Genomic DNA, 24,022 nt, shown 5'->3' on the forward strand with positions numbered 1-24,022 from the left:
ATGGCTATTCTAACAGGGGTGAGGTGGAATCTTAGTGTGGTTTTGATTTGCATTTCCTTTATGGCTAGAGATGGTGAGCATTTTTTCATGTGTTTTTTGGCCATTTGGATTTCTTCTTTTGAGAAAGTTCTGTTTAGTTCAGTTGCCCATTTCTTAATTGGTTCATTGATTTTAGGAGAGTTTAGTTTCTTAAGTTCCCTGTATATTCTGTTTATAAGTCCCTTGTCTGATGTACAGGTGGCAAATATTTTCTCCCACTCTGTGGGTGGTCTCCAGTTTAGAGACCATTTCTTTTGTTGTACAGAACATTTTTAATTTTATGAAGTCCCATTTGTCCATCCTTTCTCTTAGTTGCTGGGCTGCTAGGGTTCTATTGAAGAAGTCCTTGCCCATACCTATTAGTTCCAGAGTGTTTCCTGCTCCTTCCTGTACTAACTTCAGAGTTTCAGGTCTGATAATTAGGTCCTTGATCCATTTTGAGTTGATCCTAGTACAGGGTGATAGACATGGATCGAGTTTCAGTTTCTTGCAGATCATAACCACTTTTCCCAACAACATTTGTTGAAGAAGCTGTCTTTTCTCCATCATATGTTTTTAGCACCTTTGTCAAAAATGAGGTGGGTATAGTTGTGTGGATTCATATCTGGATCTTCTATTCTGTTCCACTGGTCTTCAGGTCTGTTTTTATGCCAGTACCATGCTGTTTTTATTGCTATTGCTTTGTAATATAGTTTGAAGTTGGGTATTGTGATTCCTCCAGCATTGCTTTTTTTGCTGAGGATTGCCTTGGCTATTCGGGGTCTCTTGTGTTTCCAAATGAACTTTAGAGTAGATTTTTCAATCTCTGTGATGAAAGTCATTGGGATTTTGATGGGAATTGCATTAAACATGTAGATTGCTTTCGGTAGTATAGCCATTTTTGCTATGTTGATTCTACCGACCCATGAGCACGGGAGATCTTTCCATCTTCTGTAGTCTTCCTCAATCTCTTTCTTCAGGAGTTTGTAGTTCTCCTTATAGAGTTTATTCACATCTTTTGTTAAATGTACTCCTAGGTGTTTGATTTTTTTTTGAGGTTATTGTGAATGGAATTCTTTTCTTATATTACTTCTCAGTTTGTTCATTGTTGGTGTATAGAAAAGCTAATGGTTTTTGTAGGTTGATTTTGTATCCTGCCACCTTACTGTAGCTGTTTATGGTGTCTAAGAGTTTTTGGGTGAAGTTTTTTGGGTCTTTAAGGTACAGGATCATATCATCTGCAAATAAGGATATTTTGACAGTTTCTTTACCTATTTGTATTCCTTTTATTTCTTCTTCTTGCCTAATTGCTCTGGCTAGGAATTCCAGTACTATGTTGAATAGGAGTGGAGAGAGTGGGCACTCTTGTCTCATTCCTGATTTTAGGGGGAATGGTTTCAGTTTTTCACTGTTACATATGATGCTGGCTGTAGGTCATTCCCCTTTTATTTAACAGTTTTTAGTGAGCTTCGTTATGCTGCTTTCATACATAAATATAAAGCACTTGGATCATATTTTCCCCATCACACTCTTATTTTCCCCTTCACTGCTTCCCTCCCCCATAGCCTGTGTTTTTATTCATGCCATGTTGTTATTAATATTAATCATGATTTCTTACTTCATTTATTTTTGAGAATGCCAGCTAGCTATAGTTTATGAAAAACAGTGTCCTTTCTCACTAGAAAGGGATTTAATTCAGCTCTCCATTTAAACAATTGCACATTTGATTTTCCCAGAGACACCAGAAGAGATAAACCTCATGCAGTAACAGATTATTAGCACAGTTATCATGCAAGGGCTGAGACTTGATAAAATAATGATCAAGATTTCATCAGATTTTTTTGAAATATATTTCTCTCATTCTTAATGATGCTGATTTTTTAAAAACTGTTTTGTGTGGCAGTGAGGAACATAATAACTACTGAAAAAATTTGGACCCATTCCTTGACTTACCCATAGTTGTGTTTGTACTATCTGTATAAATGTCAACAAAGTGAAAAAAAATGATATTTTGTTTTTTTATCCTCTAAGGATATCTGGACCTTCCAATTTATGGATGATATTTTGAGAACTTCCACCAGCTACTCTAGTAGAAAGAGCTTCTATCCAGACATAGGGTACTTACTGCAGTCAGCTTTGCTGGAATTAGTCTGCAATTTTAGTTAATGTCTTAAACTCAACATCTTAATTTCAGTTTCTTCAAGTATAAAACATTTAAAAATAAAAAATTAATGGGCATTCTGTTCCCTTTCAATACTATTATAGTGTGACATTATTAGAAAATAAGCATACACACATAAACACACACACACACTCAGGCATCATCAGAGCTAAGTTGATGATTTACCATAGACACAATAGAGAAATAAAGTGTGGTAAAATTTTCTAAACTTAATTAATGACACATTTTTTATTAACACATGATGATGGCTACTATAACTCCTAAAATTTGCATGAAAGTTGGTATAGTGTGCTTGTTGCAATGACATGGAAACTTACATTAGTTCAATATTAGTAATTAGATGTGGATGAGGAAGAATGTAAGAAAGATACACTGTACGTACATATGTAAATATCACAGTGAAACCTCTAGTACAACTAATATATGCCAATTAGAAAAAATTAAAAAATAGGATTACATTAATTAGGTTTTGCTATCTTTAATTAAAATTCAATTTATCATTAAAATACATTGAAATATTGCTTTAAACTCTTAATAACATCTTAGATTAATTTATTATGTTGCTAAGCATGAGTTATTATTAAAAGCAATTTTGAAAACTCCTCTACTTGCTCCTTTGTCTTTCATAGATCTATTCAATTATCTTCATTTTCCCCTTAGTAGGTTGTTCTAACACACTGTGACTCACCACCATCATTTTGAGCTAATTTTAATCATTTTGTCGAGCTTTACTTAGTCTTAGTTAGCAATGCTGTCTTGAACTCTCAGTCTTGCACCTTGTGAACATATAAAACTGTACAGTATTTCTGTAAACATTGGTGATATTCTTGCTCACATCAACCTTAGAAATCCTGCTGTCACAAGTGTTCTTTCTACTCTGCAAATGTCATCCCAGGTACATGTTTGAGTTCTGCTGTGTTGTGGATCTGAAATGTTCCCCTATGTCCATGTCTTTAGAAAGACTTGGTTACCCTTTCTTGGAGCTACTGGGAGGTGGTGGGACCTTTAAGAGAGGGAGCCTGGTTGGAGGAAGTCAGGTGATTAGTGGCATGGCCTTAATGAGGGTATGGGACCTCAACTCCTCTCTCTGTCTTTTTCCCTCTCCCTCTCTTCTACTCTCTCTCTCTTTCCCTCTCTTTTTCTCTCTCTTCTTCCCAGGCACCATGAAGTGAGAAATTTAAAAAAAATTACAAAAATAAAGCAAAATATGACAGGATATAAAAATGCTGTAAAATAGAAATGTTCTAAAAATACAGATATTTGGGTAAAACTGATTATACAAAAAACAATTATATTATTTGAAATTACAACAAATAATTGCAATAAAATGTAAGTACCTAATGGATGGATTAAATAGCAGATTAGACTCAGCTAAAGTGATAATTTGTAGTGTGGACAGTAGTTGTGAGGGAATTTGTCAGAATGTCAGCATGAAATTACAAAACCAATTAAAAAAATCGAAGACAGTTAAGATACTTAATGCCAGAATATTTCTCATAGTATTCCCTAAAAGAGAGAACATAGAAGCTTTCAGATAGAAAATTAAATATATATATGTATGTATGTATGTATCAAATGCTCCATCTTTTCCAGATTTAATGAAAGGTAAGAAATCTGGTTCTGAAGAAGCAAATCTGCAGCCAAGCCATGTAAATGAAAATAAATTCAAAATAATCTCAAAAGTAATCTTAAAAGAAAAATGTGATAAAGACTTTTTCAAAATGTTCTTATTAACATATATTAATTGTACAGCTGGGATTCATTGTGACATTTCTGTATATGCTCACAATGTGTTTGGGTTAGGTTCACCTCCACCATTCTCTCCCTCTATTTAAAACAACATAATTTCATTGTTTCTATGGCTTAGTATCCTATTGTATACATATTTTCTTAATGCATTCAGCAGTTGTAGAGCATCTGGGCTGTTTCCATAGCTTGGTTATTGTCAATATTGTTGCAATAAACATGTGTGTGAAAGTGTCTCTGCTGTATCCTGACTTACATTCCTTTGGGTATATGCCCAGGAGTGGTACTGCTGGATCCTATGGTAGTTCTATTTTCACTTTTTTTAATCCATGTACCTGTTTCGTCATTGGTTTGCTGGTTCTTTGAGAGTTTAGCTGTATGAGCTCCTTGTAGATTCTGGTTATTATTCACTTATCAGATTAATAGCTGGCAAAGATTATCTCTCATTCAGAAAAGTCTAGTGACTGTTTCCTTTGACGTGCAGAAGCTTTTTAGTTTGAGGCAGCCCAATTTGTCAATCATTTGTCTTAATTCCTGAACTATTGGGGGCTCTATTTAGGAATTCACTGTCTATGACTATATGTTCCAGAGTTTTCCCTATTCTTTGCTTTAGTAGTTTAAGTTTTAGGTTTTATATTAAGATCTTTGACCCACTTTGAATTTATATTAGTACAGGGTGAAAGACAGAGATCTAGCTTTGGTCTTCTACATGTGGATATCCAGTTTTCTTAACACCATTTGTTGAAGAGGCTCTCTTTTCTATGATGTATGTTTTGGGTTCCTTTGTCAAAAATCAGGTGGCTGTAGTTGTGTGGATTTATGTCTGGGTCTTCTATTCTGCTCCATTGGTCTTCATGTCTGTTTTTGTGCCAATATTATGCTGTTTTATTGTTATGGCTCTGTAGTATACATTGAAGGCAGGTATTGCGCTAATGCTACCATTGCTCTTTTTGCTCAGAATTGTTTTGAATATGTGAGGTCTTTTTTCCTTCTATATGAACTTTAGGATTGATTTTTCTATTTCTGTGAAGAATGTCACTGGAATTTTGATTGAGATTGCTTTTCACAATATTAATTCTGCCAATCCATGAACATGGGAAATCTTTCCATTTTTGATGTTTTCTTTGATCTTTTCCTTCAGTGAGTTATAGCTTTCATTGAATGAGTCTTTCATTTTCTATGTTAAATTTATTCCTAGGTATTTTATTTTGGGGACACTATTGTAAATGGTACTGTTTTCTTGATTGCTTTCTCAGTATGTTCATTGTTGTTATATAGAAAAGCTATTGACTTTTGCATATGGATTTTGTATCCTGCTACTTTGCTGAAAATCGTTATAACGCCAGAAGTTTATTGGTGGAGTTTTGTGGTCTTTTAGGTATAAGATCATATCATCAGCAAATAGGGATAGTTTCACTTCTTCCTTCTCTAATCTTTCTTATTTCTCACTCCTGTCTTATTACTCTGGCTATGAATTCCAAAATTATATTGATTATGGGTAAGGAAAGTGGTCACCCTTGTCTCATTCCTGACTTTAGAGGAAATGGTTTCATTTTTTTCTCCATTTAGTAAAATGTTGGCTATAGGTTTGTCATCTATAGATTTTATTATGTTGAAGTATATTCCTTCTATTCCTAGTTTCTTCAGTGCTTTTGTCATTAAAGGATGTTGAATTTTGTCAAAGGCTTTTTCTGTATCTCCTCAGATGATCATGTGGGTTTCGTCTTTGCTTCTGTTAATATGCTGTATTATATTTATCAATCTGTGTAAGTTGAACCATTCTTGCATTCCTGGAATGAAGCTGACTTGATCATGTTCTATGACCTTTCTCGTGTGTTGTTGAATTGTTTGCCAGTATTTTATTTAGAATGTTTGCATCTATGTTTATTAAAGACATTGGCCCAGAATGCTCTTTTTTTGGGGGTTGCATTTTAAGTTTACTTTTCTTCTATTTCTTGTTTGCTAATCTACTTGATAAGTGGGATTTCTTGCAGTTTCTTGGCTTAGTGTAGTATTTTCATCTGTGTGCAGGATTCCTTTCAGTATTTTCTGCAGTACTTATTTTGGTGGTCATGAATTCCTTTAGTTTTGTTTGATGTGGAAAAGTTTTCTTTTCTCTTTCAAATAGGAAGGACAGTTTTGCTGGATAGACTAGTCTAGTTTAACAGTTTTTATTTTTTAGGACCTGAAATATATCTTTCCACGACTTCCTTGTGTTTAGAGTTTGTGTTGAGAAATCTGTTGTTATTCTACAGGGTTTTCTTTTTATATGACCTCCACTTCTCTTGTAGCTTTCAATATTCTTTCTTTGTTCTGTATTTTGAGCGCTTTTATTATAATATATCTGGGGGTGTTTCTTTTCTGACTCTGCTGGTTTGGTGCTCTGAAAGCCTCCTCTACCTGGATGTCCCTGACTTTCTTGAGATTGGGGAATTTTTTAGTTATTATGGTATTGAATAAGTTAATTAATTATAGTTTGTATCTCTTCTTCTTTTAACCCATGATTTATAGGCTTGAACTTTTGATCATGTACCAGAGGTCTTGCATGTCCCATTTATATTTTCTTAGCATTTTTTCATGGTGTTTGACTGATTGGTCTAATTCCTCTACTATATCTTCCATTTCTGATACTTTATTATCAACTTGCTCCATTCTGTAAGTCAAACTTTCACTTGAGGTTTTTATTTGAGATATTGACCAACTCATTTCAAATAGATTATTTTTCAGGATTTTTATGTCTTTATTGATTCCCTCTTTCATATCCTGCATGTCTTCTTTATTTCATTCATCACTTTAATTGAATTATCTTTAAGCTCAGTTAGCTGTTCATTAATACCGTCTTTGAGTTCGGACACTACCTTATATGTTTCCTTTTTGAGTTCATTGATCATTATACTATAATTCTTTTGAGTTCAATGACTATTGATATTCCCTCTTTTCACTATTGTTTAAGTCTTAGTTGTGGAGTTGGCTTCTAAGGGAGAGCTGTTGCTTTGTTGCTTCATGTTCTATGTTGAGATTTACACATCTGAGGATGTTTTTGGATGGAAGTACCAATCCCTGTGTCCCTTTAGTTTGGAATGTCTGAAAGATTATTTAGGACTGGGTAGAAGGTGAATTCTGGTGTGTATTCTTGTCTGTAGACAGGTGAGTGTGTGATTCAGCAGTCCAACCTTCAGTTTCTGTTCTCAAGATTCTGGGTACCATTCCCTATTCCACATAGGTAGAAGAAACTTAGCTGCTAAATCTATCACAGGAAGATCAATTACTGCTACTGTTTCAGTATCTTTAGAGGTATATTGGAGCAAAGATGAATCTTTGTGATTCTGGAGGAAGCCTGTAGTTATGCACCAGACACAGACTTTGGTCAGATGTCCTCTCTGTGAGAGTCTCTGCCATGGGATTGGAAGCACAGTACAATAGCTCCTGTTTTCTCAACCACAATAGGGATCTTGCATCAAGACTGGAGCTACAGCCTCTACTGTTATCACTGTAGTTACTGTTGGTGCCCCATGAGCTCCAGGCAGCTTCTTTGCTCTGGAGCATGCCATGTGCCACATTCTGCTGGTCTTCTTTTGACTGCCACTTCCAGATAAAGATGAAAAGTCTTGGGGAGATTCCAAGACGGCAGCTAGAGGGAGGAAGCAGAAAGTGTGCCTCCTATAGTGAAATCATGGAGAGACACTGGAGACACACCTTGCAGGCAAAACCACTGAGAAGAGGCAAAACTTTGACCCCTCCACACAACCAGCTGGCGCAGAGCATCTCCACTTCATGTTAAATGGAAAAACCAGGCCACCAGTCGCCTGTGCCCAGACGGCTTGGGAAGACAAGGACAAGGGTAGCTTAGCGGTACTGTGGTACTCCCACAGACAGCCCTGGGCCAGAGCAGCATAGCCCAGTGGACAGACTGACCTCCACCCGGGGGAAAAAAGAGAAACTGAGTAAAAAGCAACAAGAACAATAAAGACATGCAGGAAAGAGGGTGGGGCGCACTGAGCACTGAAGATTGGGGGAAGGGAATCCTTCCTGGAACTGTAAATAAACAAGCCGGGCAGGCTGGAGAGGCTCCGGCGGGCGTGGGGGTGTGCGCCCAGCAACCAGGAGCAGGAAAGCTTGTGAAAGTGGCAGAGGAATGAAACTCACAGGAGAGGAGGGAAGACCCACTTCCCACATGAGCAAAACAAACATGATGGCTGGCAGAATCAGCAGCACCACCCAGTAATCACGAGTGAGAAAGCTTGTAAAAGTGACGGTGGGAGGAAAACTCCACAGGACAGGGGGGAAGACCCACTTCCCACGTGAGCTGTAAACAAACACACAGGCTTGAGAAAGCAGGTGCAGTGTCTCCTCCCCCAGTGTGCTTGGAAAAGGGAAAGCTTGTAGCAGAGGCTCGCGCATAGGAGAACTCTGAGTAAACAAAGCCTGTGGGGCCAGGTGAGTGCTAAACTCACCCCTGAGATCTGCATAAATAAAGCCTCCAGCAAAAGCAGGCTGACAGCAGAGGCAGACAAGCCACAGCCACAGATACCATTCACAGAACTGTCTCCAGACTCTTTTTTTCCCTCTCTCTCCCTACCTTTCATGAGAAAACAAGTGAACTACACCTCCATGCTGAAAAACTTACTGAAACTGTATTGCATTTGAACTTGGGACACTTTGTGGGTTTTTTTTTTGTTTTTTGTTTGTTTTATTTTTTTGGTGCAGTTTTGTTCTACTTTATGCATCCCCTTTGATGAGACAACTAGAGAACAACGTCTGAGGCACCATCTGCAGGATTGGAGACTGAGATGGACACCAAAATTATTAAGACAAACTTCATTGCATTTGAACTTGGAGGGTTTTTTTTGTTTTTTTTATTTTCTATTTTTCATTTTGTTTTATTTTATTTATACATATATATTACATTCATTTACTTTTTATTTTTATTCTTCTCTTTATTCTTTTCATTTTTTATTTTCAATCCTCTCTCTGTCTCTCTAAGGCCTGTTCAGCTTACTGTCGATTAGTACACTAATGCTCCCTGTTTATATCTTTGAAACTTTCTTCTTTGAGTCCTTGTTTTGTTTTTTTCTACTTGTCTGTTTGTTTTTCCCTTTTCTTTAACTTCTTGCTTTCCATCTCCTCTCACCCTTCCATTCTAAATATTACCATTGTTATTATTACAAGCTAGAAAATACTTACTTGCACACAGTACAGGGACAGTAACAACACCAAGGACAATGATGGGAAGACAGAAAAAAAAGGGAAACCAGTTTCCCACAGCAAAAAATTGGTACAGGAACCACAGGGGAATGAAGAAAACAGATACTCAGATCCAGACTCCAAGAAAATGAAGATAAACTATGCCAAAGAACCCAATGAAGCCCACATGAATAATTTAAAAGAAGACATACTACAGGTACTCAATGAGAATTTTATAGAGATGATACTGAATAGGGTCAACTAAAATGTACAGGAGACACTCAAGAAATTCCAAGACAACACAAATAGAGAATTTGAAAAAGCAAAAGAAGAAATAAAGGAAACCATAGAAGCACTGTATAAACACCAAAGTAAAAGAGAGAACGTGATGAATAAACAGATATGTGAACTCAGGACAAAAATAGACAGCATTAAAGAGGAAACCAGCCAGGATATGGAAAACCTCAGAAAAAAGAACGAAACAGAACTGCAAAACAAAACAGAAGGCCAATCAAGCAGAACAGAACAAACAGAAGACAGAATCTCAGAACTTGAAGACAAAATGGTAATCAAAGGAAAAATCGAAGAACTATCAATAAAACAACTCAAGACCTGTGAAAAGAAAATGCAAGAACTCACCGACTCCATCAAAAGACCAAACTTGAGAATCATGGGCATCGAAGAAGGAAAAGAGGTGCAAGTGAAGGGAATGGGTAATCTAGTCAACAAAATAATAACAGAAAATTTCCCAAATCTGGAGAAAGATATTCCCATACAGATGCAAGAGGCCTCCAGGACACCAAATAGACCAGATCAAAATAGAACTAGCCCATGACATATCATCATTAAAACAAGTTCAGAAACTAAGAAAAGAATATTGAAAGCTGTAAGAGAGAAAAAACAAGTAACATACAAAGGTAAACCCATCAAAATCACAACAGACTTCTCAACAGAAACATTAAAAGCAAGAAGAGCGTGGGGTGAGATCTTCCGGGCACTGAATGAAAATAACTTCAACCCCAGGATACTCTACCCAGCAAAACTATCATTCAAAATAGATGGAGCAATAAAAGTCTTCCATGGTAAGCAGAAACTAAAACAATATGTGACCACAAAGCCACCACTACAAAGGATTCTTCAAGATTTTCTGCACACAGAAAGTGAAACCCAACTTAACCATGAAAAGACAGGCAGCACCAAACCACAGGAAAAGAAAAAGCAAGACAGTAGAGAGTAACCTCAACTTAGGTACACACAATCAAACCTTCAAACAACTAAGACAACTAAATGACAGGAATCACCACATACCCATCAGTACTAACACTTAATGTTAAAGGACTTAATTCACCCATTAAAAGGCACCACTTGACAAAATGGATTAAAAAGGAAGATCCAACAATATGTTGCTTACAGGAGATCCATCTCACTGACAGAAATAAGTATAGGCTAAGGATGAAAGGCTGGAAGAAGATTTACCAAGCCAATGGCCCCTGAAAACAGGCAGGAATAGCAATACTTATCTCTGACAAAGTAGACTTCAAACCTACATTGATCAAATGAGATAAAGAAGGACATTCCATACTAATAAAAGGGGAAATAGACCAAAAGGAAATAATAATTATCAACCTGTGTGCACCCAATGTCAACGCACCAAATTTCATCAAACATACAATGAAAGACCTAAAAGCATATATAAACACCAACACAGGGGTTGTGGGAAACTTTAACACCCCATTATCATCAATAGATAGGTCAACCAAACAAAAAATCAATAAAGAAATCCAAGATCTAAAATATACAATAGATCAAATGGACCTACTTGATGTCAACAGAACATTTCATCCAACTTCTACACAAAATATATTCTTCTCAGCAGCCCATGGAACCTTCTCCAAAATAGATCATATCCTAGGGCACAAAGCAAGCCTCAGCAAACATAAGAAAATAGAAATTATACCATGCATACTCTCTGATCACAATGCAGTAAAAGTAGAACTCAACAACAAAAGTAAAGACAAAAAACATGCAAAAAGCTGGAAACTAAATAACTCACTACTTAATGAAGAATGGATCATCGATGAAATAAAAGAGGAAATTAAAAAGTTCCTGGAAGTCAATGAAAATGAAAACACAACCTACCAGAACCCATGGGACACAGCTAAGGCAGTCCTGAGAGGAAAGTTTATAGCCATGAGTGCATATATTAAAAAGACTGAAAGATCCCAAATCAATGACCTAATGATACATCTCAAACTCCTAGAAAAACAAGGACAAGCAAATCCCAAAACAAATAGAAAGAGAGAAATAATAAAAATAAGAACTGAAATCAATGAAATAGAAACCAAAAAAGCCATGGAAAGAATTAATGCAACAAAAAATTGGTTCTTTGAAAAAATAAATAAAATTGATAGACCCCTGGCAAACCTGACTAAAATGAGGAGAGAAAAAATGCAAATTAGTAGAATCAGAAATGCAAAAGGGGAGATAACAACAAACACCATGGAAGTCCAGGAAACCATCAGAGACTACTTTGAGAACCTATATTCAAATAAATCTGAAAATCTTAAAGAAATGGACAGATTTCTAGATACATATGATCATCCAAAACTGAAATAAGAGGAAATTAATCACCTGAATAGATCTATAACACAAAATGAAATTGAAGCAGCAATCAAGAGTCTCCCTAAAAAGAAAAGTCCAGGACCTGATGGATTCTCTGGTGAATTCTATCAGACCTTTAAAGAAGAACTGATACCAACCCTCCTTAAACTGTTCCATGAAATAGAAAAGGAAGGAAAATGCCAAACACCTTTTATGAAGCCAGTCTTACACTTATCCCAAAACCAGGCAAAGATACCCCCAAAGAGGAGAACTATAGGTCAATCTCCTTAATGAACATTGATGCAAAAATCCTCAACAAAATAATGGCAAACCGAATTCAACAACACATCAAAAAGATTATTCACCATGACCAAGTAGGCTTCATCCCAGGGATGCAGGGGTGGTTCAACATATGAAAATCAATAAACGTAATAAACCACATTAGCAGAAGCAAAGACAAAAACCACTTGATCATCTCAATAGATGCAGAAAAAGCCTTTGATAAGATCCAACACCATTTCATGATAAAAGCTCTAAGAAAACTAGGAATAGAAGGAAAGTTCCTCAACATTATAAAAGCTATATATGACAAACCTACAGCCAGCAATATACTTAATGGAGAAAAACTGAAACCATTCCCTCTAAAATCAGGAACCAGACAAGGATGCCCACTATCTCCTCTCCTATTCAACATAGTGCTAGAATTCCTAGCCAGAGCAATTAGGCAAGAAGAAGGAATAAAAGGAATACAAATAGGTAAAGAAACTGTCAAAATATCCCTATTTGCAGACTTGATCCTATACCTTAAAGACCCAAAAAACTCTACTCAGAAGCTTCTAGACATCATCAATAGCTATAGCAATGTAACGGGATATAAAATCAACTTAGAAAAATAATTAGCATTTCTATACACTAACAATGAGCAAACTGAAAAAGAATGTATGAAAACAATTCCATTTACAATAGCCTCAAAAAAAAATCAAATACCTAGGTGCAAACCTAACAAAAGATGTGAATGACCTCTACAAGGAAAACTATACACTTCTGACAAAAGAGATTGAGGAAGACTATAGAAAGTGGAGAGATCTCCCATGCTCATGGATTGGTAGAATCAACATAGTAAAAATGGCTATACTCTCAAAAGTAATCTACATGTTTAATGCAATTCCCATCAAAATTCCAATGACATTCATTAAAGACATCGAAAAATCTACTGTTAAATTTATATGGAAATACAAGAGGCCACGAATAGCAAGGCAATACTCAGTCAAAAGAACAATGCTGGGCTATCAAGATACCTGACTTCAAACTATATTACAAAGCAATAACAATAAAAACAGCATGGTACTGGCACAAAAATAGACATGAAGACCAGTGGAACAGAATAGAGCACCCAGATATGAAGACACACAACTATAACCAACTTGTCTTTGACAAAGGTGCTAAAAATATACGATGGAGAAATAGCAGCCTCTTCAACAAAAACTGCTGGGAAAACTGGTTAGCAGTCTGCAAAAAACTGAAACTAGATCCATGTATATCACCCTATGCCAAGATTAACTCAAAATGGATCAAGGATCTTAATATCAGACTACAAACTCTAAAGTTGATACAAGAAAGAGTAGGAACTACTCCGGAGTTAGTAGGTATAGGTAAAGACTTTCTCAATGAAACCCCAGCAGCACAGCAACTAAGAGATAGCATAGATAAATGGGACCTCATAAAACTAAAAAGCTTCTGTTCATCAAAAGAAATGGTCTCTAAACTGAAGAGAATACCCACAAAGTGGGAGAAAATATTTGCCAACTACACATCAGACAAAGGACTGATAAGCAGAATATATAGGGAACTTAAAAAACTAAATTCTCCCAAAACTAATGAACCAATAAAGAAATGGGCAAGTGAACTAAACAGAACTTTCTCAAAAGAAGAAATTCAAATGGCCAAAAAACACATGAAAAAATGGTCACCATCCCTAGCAGTAAAGGAAATGCAAATTAAAACCACACTAAGATTCCACCTCACCCCTGTTAGAATAGCCATCATCAGCAACACCACCACCAACAGGTGTTGGCGAGGATGTGGGGAAAAAGCAACCCTCTTACACTGTTGGTGGGAATGTAAACTAGTACAACCACTCTGGAAAAAAATTTGAAGGCTACTTAAAAAGCTGGGCATTGATTTATCATGTGATCCAGCAATACCACTCTTGGGGATATACCCAAAAGACTGTGACACAGGTGACTCCAGAGGCACCTGCACTCCCATGTTTATTGTGGCACTATTCACAGTAGCCAAGTTATGGAAACAGCCAAGATGCTCCACCACCGACGAATGGATTAAGAAAATGTGGTATCTATACACAATGGAATTTTATGCAGCCATGAAGAAGAATGAAATGTTATCATTCGCTGGTAAATGGATGGAATTGGAGAACATCATTCTGAGTGAGGTTAGCCTGGCCCAAAAGACCAAAAATCGTATGTTCTCCCTCATATGCGGACATCAGATCAAGGGCAAACACAGCAAGGGGATTGGACTTTTAGTACATGATAAAAGTGAGAGCATACAAGGGAGGGGTGAGGATAGGTAAGACACCTAAAAAATTAGCTAGCATTTGTTGCCCTTAACGCAGAGAAACTAAAGCAGATACCTTAAAAGCAACTGAGGCCAATAGGAAAAGGGGACCAGGAACTAGAGAAAAGGTGAGATCAAAAAGAATTAACCTAGAAGGTAACACACAGGCACAGGAAATTAATGAGTGTCAACTCCCTGTATAGCTATCCTTATCTCAACCAACAAAAACACTTGTTCCTTCCTGTTATTGCTTATACTCTCTCTTCAACAAAATTAGAGATAAGGGCAAAATAGTTTTTGCTGGATATTGAGGGGGTTAGGGGGAGAGAAGGGGGTAGACTCTGTGGTAAGGGAGGGGGTGGGGGCAGGGGGGAGAAATGACCCAAGCCTTGTATGCACATATGAATAATAAAACAAAAATATATATATATATATATGAACTAAAAACATATGGAACTGAAAAACAATAATAAAATATGTAATTCCAGAAAAATAAAAGAAAAGTCTTATCAACTTGGAGCACATTCCCTTTCAACTTCATTGTATTAGAAGTATCTAAAAGAAATAAGTGCATAGAGAAGTGTACTCAGTCAAGGGTGAAGTACCGAAAACAGTTGTCCATTCACAAGGAGTTATATAAAACTTCTAACAGCACTTCTTTTCAACATTGCCTTTGAGGTCCCACGCAGCACAATACAACATAATAATAATAATTCAAAGAAATTTTTTATATTTGGTGGTTAGACAATTTATGTGGAAAAGTCATATTCAAACAAATAAAAGAATTCATTAAAATTTCTGGTAATGCTAAAAATTAAAAAAAAATTAGTGTTCCAATATTTGTAGTTAATAATTCAAAATGTAACTTCAGACACATGCAATTTACTATTAATAACACAGGAAAATAATGCAATCAGAAAGAAGTATGTTTGTGCTTGTGTATGTGTTTAAACACACATGTACAAATAACATAATGATGTTTGTTGCAAGTCAGTGGTCAGAAATGAAGTCTTCAAATAATGGTGACAGATAATTGGCTATATTTGCAGAAATGTATGAATTCATATTGCTTGTTTGTGGCATATGAATAAATACTGACAAAAATTATTATGAAACATAAAATTTCCTTTAAATAAAGAAGACCTTTTAGGAAAAACAACTTATGACCTTATTAGAGGGGATAGTTTATTAAGGTAGAAAAAGCACAAAACTTAAAAAAATATATTTTTGACTATATTAGAAAGCATACCTAAATAAAATGCTATAGAGAGGAAAACTTTCAACACATGTAATCAACAAATGATTAGAATTAAAGCTATAAAACCAACAAATCATGAACATGAAATCTCTTTCCATAGCATCCGCCTCAGTGTATAGCATGCTAAAATAAGAAGAGTAATTCTGATGATGACAATAAATTATCAGGTGCAATAATAGTCATGCATTCTGTAAAATAAAGAAAGTTTATGTAAACATTTAAATGACAAATGTAAAGAAGCTTCATGTCTTCCTTTTATATATGCATTACCTATTTTTAACCTGTTGATGATGCTCATTGTAGCTTGCTATTCAATAATGTAGGACTTTGTGTTGCCCCCCCATTCAATTTATACCCAATAGTTGATGAAGACAGTTTATACCACTTCAATGATAAGAATATAAGCTTGCTAAACATTTATACTAATTTCTAAAGAACTTGCCAGAAAAATGAAAGAAAAGTAACAGCAGGATCATGTTTTTTAATCCTTTAATCTCAGTTCTTTACTGTTTCCTTGAGTTAAATTTATTTTTAAGTGCATGCTATAACCTATATATGCAGATTTGTAGATGGCCTGAAATTTTAAAAAGTGCAAGTTTGTTGGCATTTGTTGTCATGGATATAATATTTGCTTGCAGGATACAATTTAAACTAAGGGAGACATTAATTACCTCCCTTGGACATTAATTATCGTAAGATTAAATGTTAATTTACATTTGAAAGCTTCTATTTCATTCATCATGTTGAGAGCCTTCAATTTTCCCTGTTCCTTTCTAGCCTTTCAAATTCCTGCAAAATTCCTCTGGAGGGCACCATTACCATAAGTAATAGAGAATAGCTCCAGGTGGCCATGGCAATGAAAAGCAGGGAATCTGAAGTACTGCTCAGCTCATTCCAAATCTAAGTGGGAAGCATGACATTAACCTTTCCTTCTCCTTAATGGGGAAGAAAACAAAAGCAAAAGCAAATACAATGAAGCTTTTTTCTCTGTCCCTTTTGAAGACTGGATTATGTCTCACCTCTCACTTAACAACAAACACTATTCTACTCCCCTTATTTAATTTTCTTTCCTTTTCTTGGGGCCTGGGGAGCATACTGGAGTTTGAAGTTAGGGTCTTCTGCATTCTAGGCATGAACTCTATTCCCTGAGTCTTACCCCTAGCCCAGTCCTTTTTTGCTTTAGTTATTTTTTTTCAAATAGGGGTTTGAGATTTGCTCTAGAGCCTGTCTTGGACTGTGATCTTTCTACCTATCCCCCTTATGTAGCTGGAATTATAGGCACAAGTAACCATGCTTATCCTTATTGCTTCTTGATAAAACCCTCTAGAAAGTAAAGGAATTATTAGTGTAAAATGTTACTTCTGTTGGAACACTTTTTTTCCTAATTGCTTTAATAAGGGATAAGTAGAAATTTGTGTAGCAGTATAGAAATCTGCACAACATAAAATCACAGGCCAATTTGATTTTCCTTTGCTCAGTAAGTGAGAAATTTAGGCAAAAGTAAAACAAAATAAAATACAACAGAGATTAAAGTGTCAGATGTTTTTATATTTTTATGTCTGTAGAGAATACATGTTAGTTTAGGAAAGTGAAACCATATGTGATGACTACAATCTTGACAATCAATTCATTAAATAATTTATGTGATGCCATTGAGAAATCTAAATAAAAAGAAAGTCAATTGACATGAAGAAATAACACCTGCATCACTGCCCTATTTATTTACAGCAGTGTTGTCATTGTGTCTTTGAACACATTTACTGTCTTCATTTACTGTTTAAATGAAAAATAAAAAGGCATTTGGAGATTTCATAAGTTTCTAAATTATGACCAGAAATTAAATAGTACCTTTTAGATAATTCAAAGTGCTTCACATAGACTTTCATTTTAATGATGTAGCAGAAATGCAGAAACTGTGATTTGTGATATTTTAAAAGTTTGAGAGGGGAAAAGAAGAGAGTAATGCATAAGAAAACAATTGGAGCAAAGAGAAAATACCTTTCTTAATTTCTCAGAAAGTACATTGGGGTCAAGTACATGCTGCACCATTTAGATGCAGTTCTTAACTGCTAGCATTACTAATATTTACTTTATATTTTCTTTTCTATCTGAAGCAAATCACTGCATATTGATACCATTTATGGCAAGTAGATCTTTCTCCCTCCAAAGGAAAAGAACCTTTTTCTTATTCTATGCAGATTACACAGGTATACTGACTAATGGCTGACCCAGGATTTACACTGGGCTGCAGGTGAGGGATGAGTGCACTCTACTCCTGATAGAGTGCTCCTCTAGGCACAGGGACTCCTCTGTGAGATACCTGAGAGCCTTCCACTATCTTACGAACTCAAGTCATGTAGCATTTTACTTCATACAGATCCACATTTGTTTATTTTTATTTATTATTTTTAACATCTTTATTAGCATATATTAGCTGTACAGTAGGTTTTCATTATGACATTTCCATATATACTTACATGTACCTTGCTTAGATTTACCCTCCATCATTCTGCCTCATTCCTCCTCTCCCATCTTAAAATAACTTTGACAGGTTTCATTCTTCTATTTTCATATACATATACACAGCCCATCAACCATATTTATTCTCCTTCACCCTCTTCCCTCCCGCTTGTACCCACTCTCAATCAGGATTTATTTCACATTCCTGTCATTCATTTTTTAAAAACGTGTATTAATTATTCAAAGGGGTTTTGCATGTTATTTCACACATCCATGTGCTGTACTTGATCAGATTAACTCCATTTCCCATGGCTCCCTATTATTGTCATTTGTATTAAATGAAAGAAAATATCCAAAATATTGTGAGAAGCTCATCCCTGATCTCAGTACTCCTAATAAAGGAAGTGAAAGAATACAGAATTTGCAATTAGTACTGGTTCAACTTAAATTTATTGGTTACTGGAATTGGATCAAATACAACTAATTCATTTAAACTTAAGATATCCCCCTGCCTCCATAAAATTGAGCTAGTATTAGATGAAACCAAGTGAAATTGCCATTAATAAAGTTAAAAACAATGGATATTATAGTTTGGATCTTAAGTCTCTTTAAAGGCCCATGTGTCGAAGATTATTTGCAAGTTGGTGTTGATATTGGGAGGTGGTGGATTCTTTAGGAAGTGAGGCCTAGTGGAAGGAAGTTAGGTGCAGGGAATAAGAGGGCTCCAGTACCTTCTCTTTTCCTCCAGCTGCCTGGTGAGAAGCACATCTTGACTCCACCACAAGTTCTGCACTGTGACATCCTGTGCCACCACAAACCCAAAGTATGGAGAACAACAGACCATGGGCAGAATCTTCTGAATCTGTGAGCCAAAGTAAATCTCTCCTCCTTCTAATTTGATTTTCTCAGGTATTTTATCCCAGCTACCAAAATAAAGCTGACTAAGTCAATGGGGTACTGAAAATTTCTTGTTTTGAGCTAATAATAGTATTGCATTCCCATTCTGTATTAAAATTAATGTGTGTGATGCTCCCAATAAAGTGTTTGACTCACAGTAATTTTAGTTATGCTAAGCAAATTGTTGTGGGTTCAATATTGATAATATAAATAAATAAATAAATAAATAAGTACTTTTTTTTTTTTTTCTTTTTGTATGGTACCACAGTTTGTTGCTAGGAAGGCACTCTATTCATTGAGCCATGCTTCCAGCCCTTTTTGCTCTGGTTATCTTGGAGATAGGGCTTTGCTTTTTGCCTGGGTTAGCCTTGACTGCAATCCCTCTATTTTACCTTTGCTATCTTGGTTCAGATGACAGGTGTGTGCCACCACAAAAAGCTTTTTTTTTTTTTTTTCTGTTAAGATGGAATCTCATGGACTTTTTTTGCGTGGGCTGGTCTGGAGCCATGATACTCCTGATCTGAACCTCCCATGTAGCTTGGGATGGTAGGCATGCACCAGTAGCAAGGTATTGGTTGACTACTTGTAAACTTTTTGCTCAGGCTAGCCTAGATCCATATTCCTCTCAGTTTAAGCTCCCAAATTGTTAGGATTACAGACATGAGCCACCTGCACGTGGCTGAAAACACTTTCTGTTATAAATAAAATAGCTCTTATTTTGAAAGTGAGAAGACTATAGAATTAGAACTCACAGTTACATTTTTAATTTTTTTGCACATACAAAAGAAATTTTTAATGAAAAACTAAAAGGAAATTAAAATAAAAAGCATAAACTGAGAATATGTTGCAAAATACATCACAAAGGATTAACGTCTCTAATACACAAAAAGCTTCTGAAAGTATACTAGAATACATTTTTTATTTCTTATCAGCAATTAGAATTAACTTTAGCATTTTTAGCTCCTAAATGACAAGTTCACATGATGTTAAACTGATTGGGTTAATAAATAAGAGTATGTTTGACACCTGAATTTTCTCATTAAAGAAAGAATAATATATTATGAATAGGTAATATGTAGAAACATTAAGCATGCACCTTTCAGTACTGCTCTAGCTTATGGACATAGAGTGGTTAAGGAATTGAAGGTCATTCCCTCTTAAAGCATGTACATTAGTAGAAGACCAATAACCAGCAAGTGAATATATTCAAAAACATAAAGAGGGCTGGGAGAGTGGTTCAAGCTATATAGCACCTGCCTAGCAAGCATGAAGACCTGAGTTCAAACTCCAGCACCACCAAAAAAATGCATAATCATTTCATATAAAGATATGAAATAAAACCCCAAAATATGAGCCTTTAGTGTGTGCTTAGATTTCTATAATGTAACTTTTGGTTCAATACACACAAATCAGAAAAACCAATACACCACACAACAGACTGAAGGATAAAAATCATACTATTGTTTTAACAGACGTTGAAAAGGCATTTGATGAAATTCAACATCTCCTTACAATAAAAAATGCTGAACAAATTAAGTATACAAGAAACATACTTAAACATGATAAAGGTCAAATACAGTGAACAACAGTAAACATTACAGTGAACAGGGGAAAAGCTAAACATTTTGCTTCTTTCTAATATGGAGAAAAAGACAAGGATGTCAATTTTTAGCACTTTTATACAACATAGTATGGGAAGTCCTGGTAGATAAATCAGGCAAGAAAAAGAAATAAAGGGATGGCTGGGGATGTAGCTTAGTGGTAGAGCACTTATCTAGAATGCACAAGACTATTGATTCAATGTAGAGCACTGTTAGAAAAAAAAAGAATAAAAAGCACCAAAATGGGAAAAAAAAAGAAGTCAAGTTGTCACTGTTTGCAGAAGACTTCATTTTACATATAGAAAACTCTAAAGACTCCACCAAAAACTATTTTAACTATTAAATGAACTCTGGAAAGTTTCAGGATACAAAGTCAATACACAGAATCTGGTAGCATTGCTATACCCCAGTAAAGAATTATCTGAAGTACAAATAAAGAAAAAATCTCATTTATAATAGTTGCAAAATAATAGGAATACATTTAGCCAAAGATGTGAAATATCTACAGAATTACAACTATAAAATATTGAAATAAATTAAAGAAGACACACACATACAAATGGACAGACAGCATGGAATGGAAGAATCAATTTTGTTAAAACATCCCTACAACCCAATGTGATCTATAGATTCATTGCAATCATCATCAAGATCCCAGTGACATTCTTCACAGATCTAGTAAACAAAAATAGCAATGGAGATATATGTTACACAATTTAAAAAAATATGCTATACACTGTAGCCATCAGGTCAGCATGGTATTGGCATAACAACAGAAACATAGACTGATGAAACAGAACAGAGAGCCTAGATGCAAATCCATCCATCTACAATCAATTGATTTTTGACAGAGTTTCTGAGGAACTTTTCAATACCTGGTGCTGGAAAAATTTGGTATCCATAGGAAAAGAAACGAACCCAGATCCCAGAGAAAACAGTCAGGTCAAAATGGGTTAAATAGTTAAATGTAAGATTCAAAGCAGTGATACTATCAGGAAAAATATTTAGGACAGAAAACAAAAGTAAACATACACATACATGATTACATCAAACGACAACACTTCTGCACAGCAAAGGAAACAACCGTGAGAGTGAAAAGATAGCCTATAAAAAGAGAAAATCTTCCTGTACACTATAATCTGACAAGGGGTTAATATCCAGAACATATAAGGAACTCCTAAACTTAATAGCAACAATAAAATAAAGCAAACCAAGAAACCCCAAGCAAATTAGAAAGGGAGCACTAGATCTAAATAAACATCTCGCAAAAGAATACATACAAGTATCCAACAGGTATATGGAAAAGTTCTCAGCATCACTAATCATCAGGGAAATGCAAATTGAAACCACAATGAGATATCAAGTCATCTTGGTAAGAATGGCTATTATCAAAAATACAAAAGATACCAAGTGTTTGTGGAGGATATGGAGAAGAGGAAATCCTTGCTCTGTTGGTGGGAATGTATTCTTGCTCAGCCATGGAAAACAGTATGGAGATTCGTCAAAAATTTATAACTAGAATTACCACATGACTCAAAATTCCACTCCTGAATATATATATATTTATATATATGTATATCTTCTCCAAAATGGGGATATATATATATATATATATATATATATATATATATATCCATATGCATGCCCAAGGGACATCTGTATTGACATGTTAATTGTAGCACTATTTACAATAGCCAAGTAATCTTAGTGTCTATCAACTGATCAATGAATAAGCAAAATGTGGTACATGTACAACGGAATACTATTCAAACATGAAAAGAATAAAATTCTGTCATTTGTAACTACCTGGATAAAACTGGAGATCACTATGTGAAGTGAAATAATCAAGGTCCAGAGAGAATCACATCATCTCAGTCACTCACGTGTGAAATTTAAAAAAAAGTCGATCTCCTAAAAGAATAGAGTTAGATGATGTTTACCAGAGACTGAAGAAAGTAGGTGAGGAAGGGATGTGGAGAGATTGACTAGTGGGTACTAATTTGCAGGTACAGAGGAATAAGAAGTTCTAGATTACACAGTAGGGTGACTATAGATTGCAGTTGTGTACTATCCATTTCAAAGAGCTAGAAGGAAGGAGTTTGAATGCTTTCTCTTTAAAGAAATGATAAATGTTTGAAGTGATAGATATGTTTCACCTGATTACACAATGTATATATGTATTAATACATCACATGATACCCCATTAATACACTTATGTTTTCATGTATGTGTCCAAAATATATTTAATTATAATAAAAAATATAAAATTCAACCTTTCCTCCTTTGTTATCTAATTATGGAATTTAATCATGGATCACCATTCCTTTTCCTTTGTAATTGAATCATAATTATGTGATAAGAAGTTCCAAAAATGTGGCATTTAAAGAATCCCTAAGTATTAGCATCTCTGGATAATAAACACCCTGTGAAAATTCTCTCTCCTATTTTCCTTCATTAATCCATTAGCAATGCTTGTTTCTGAATAAAATGTCTTAGCACCATAAAATTTTAAGGCTAAGTGTAATCTAGGGTAAGAAATATGGTAGTTGCAACCTGGCTATCTGAATTATATTTCCCTAAATAACCAGTCTTCCTAGGTGAAACATTCTCATTTCACCTTCTCTTTTTAAAGTTGCATCCCTTTGGAATCTTTTATCATTTTATTGCATTTGAAGCACTTTCTTTTTTGGGGAAAAAGAGAAGTATTTGAACTTTACAAACAGATATAAATGGAAAGGGAGAAGAGGAAGGTCAGATCTGGGGTCTGCTAACCTTGGCAGCAACCTTTGAAAGTAGTCCCCAGGTGGCTTTAACTTCTGCCAGCTCACGTGAGCTTTGGATCACTCTGGGGCATCACCTGCTTGGCAAACTGTCAGAGGTCAAAATTTCACACAAATGAACAATTTCCCTGATGAAGTGAAGCAAGTATTTAAGCACAAGCTGTAATGAACAGCCCTCTGTCTTTGGCTCCCACTTTAACGTATCCCCAGTACAATTTCATTTGACCTTTAGCTAAAGACCATATTTTTAGTAGATCACCAATTCCCCCATCTCCCTGGAGTGTTTGCCTATGTCAGCACTTGTGAGAGACCCACACTGCACACAGGCAGGTGTTCATTATCCCTCTTTAAGGACAACCCACCCCCTCTCCTAGCACATTCCCTCTGCCTCCAGCTCCTTCCATCCCATCTCCTGTCTTTGACAGGGTGGTAGAAAGTTTTCATACTGCTTCATCAAGTCTCCCAAACAGATTGCTCTGGATTTTCATATTTTTTGTCTGAAAGCTAAATATAATTATGGATTATCAAATTATACTCTTTTTAGGGCAATCTATATAGTGTGTGGACTTTTAAAATCTTTTAATAAGCACAGTGTATTTGTATTCTGGGGACCTGAAATCATTTATGGGAAATTAGTTCCTCTTGTTCTGTTTTATTTTATAGTTGGGATTGTATAATAATAATAATTAATGTAAGTAGCTGAATATATTGTTATTTT

This window comes from Castor canadensis, chromosome 6, assembly GCF_047511655.1.
Source record: "Castor canadensis chromosome 6, mCasCan1.hap1v2, whole genome shotgun sequence".
In the NCBI taxonomy this organism is placed as follows: Eukaryota; Metazoa; Chordata; class Mammalia; order Rodentia; family Castoridae; genus Castor; species Castor canadensis.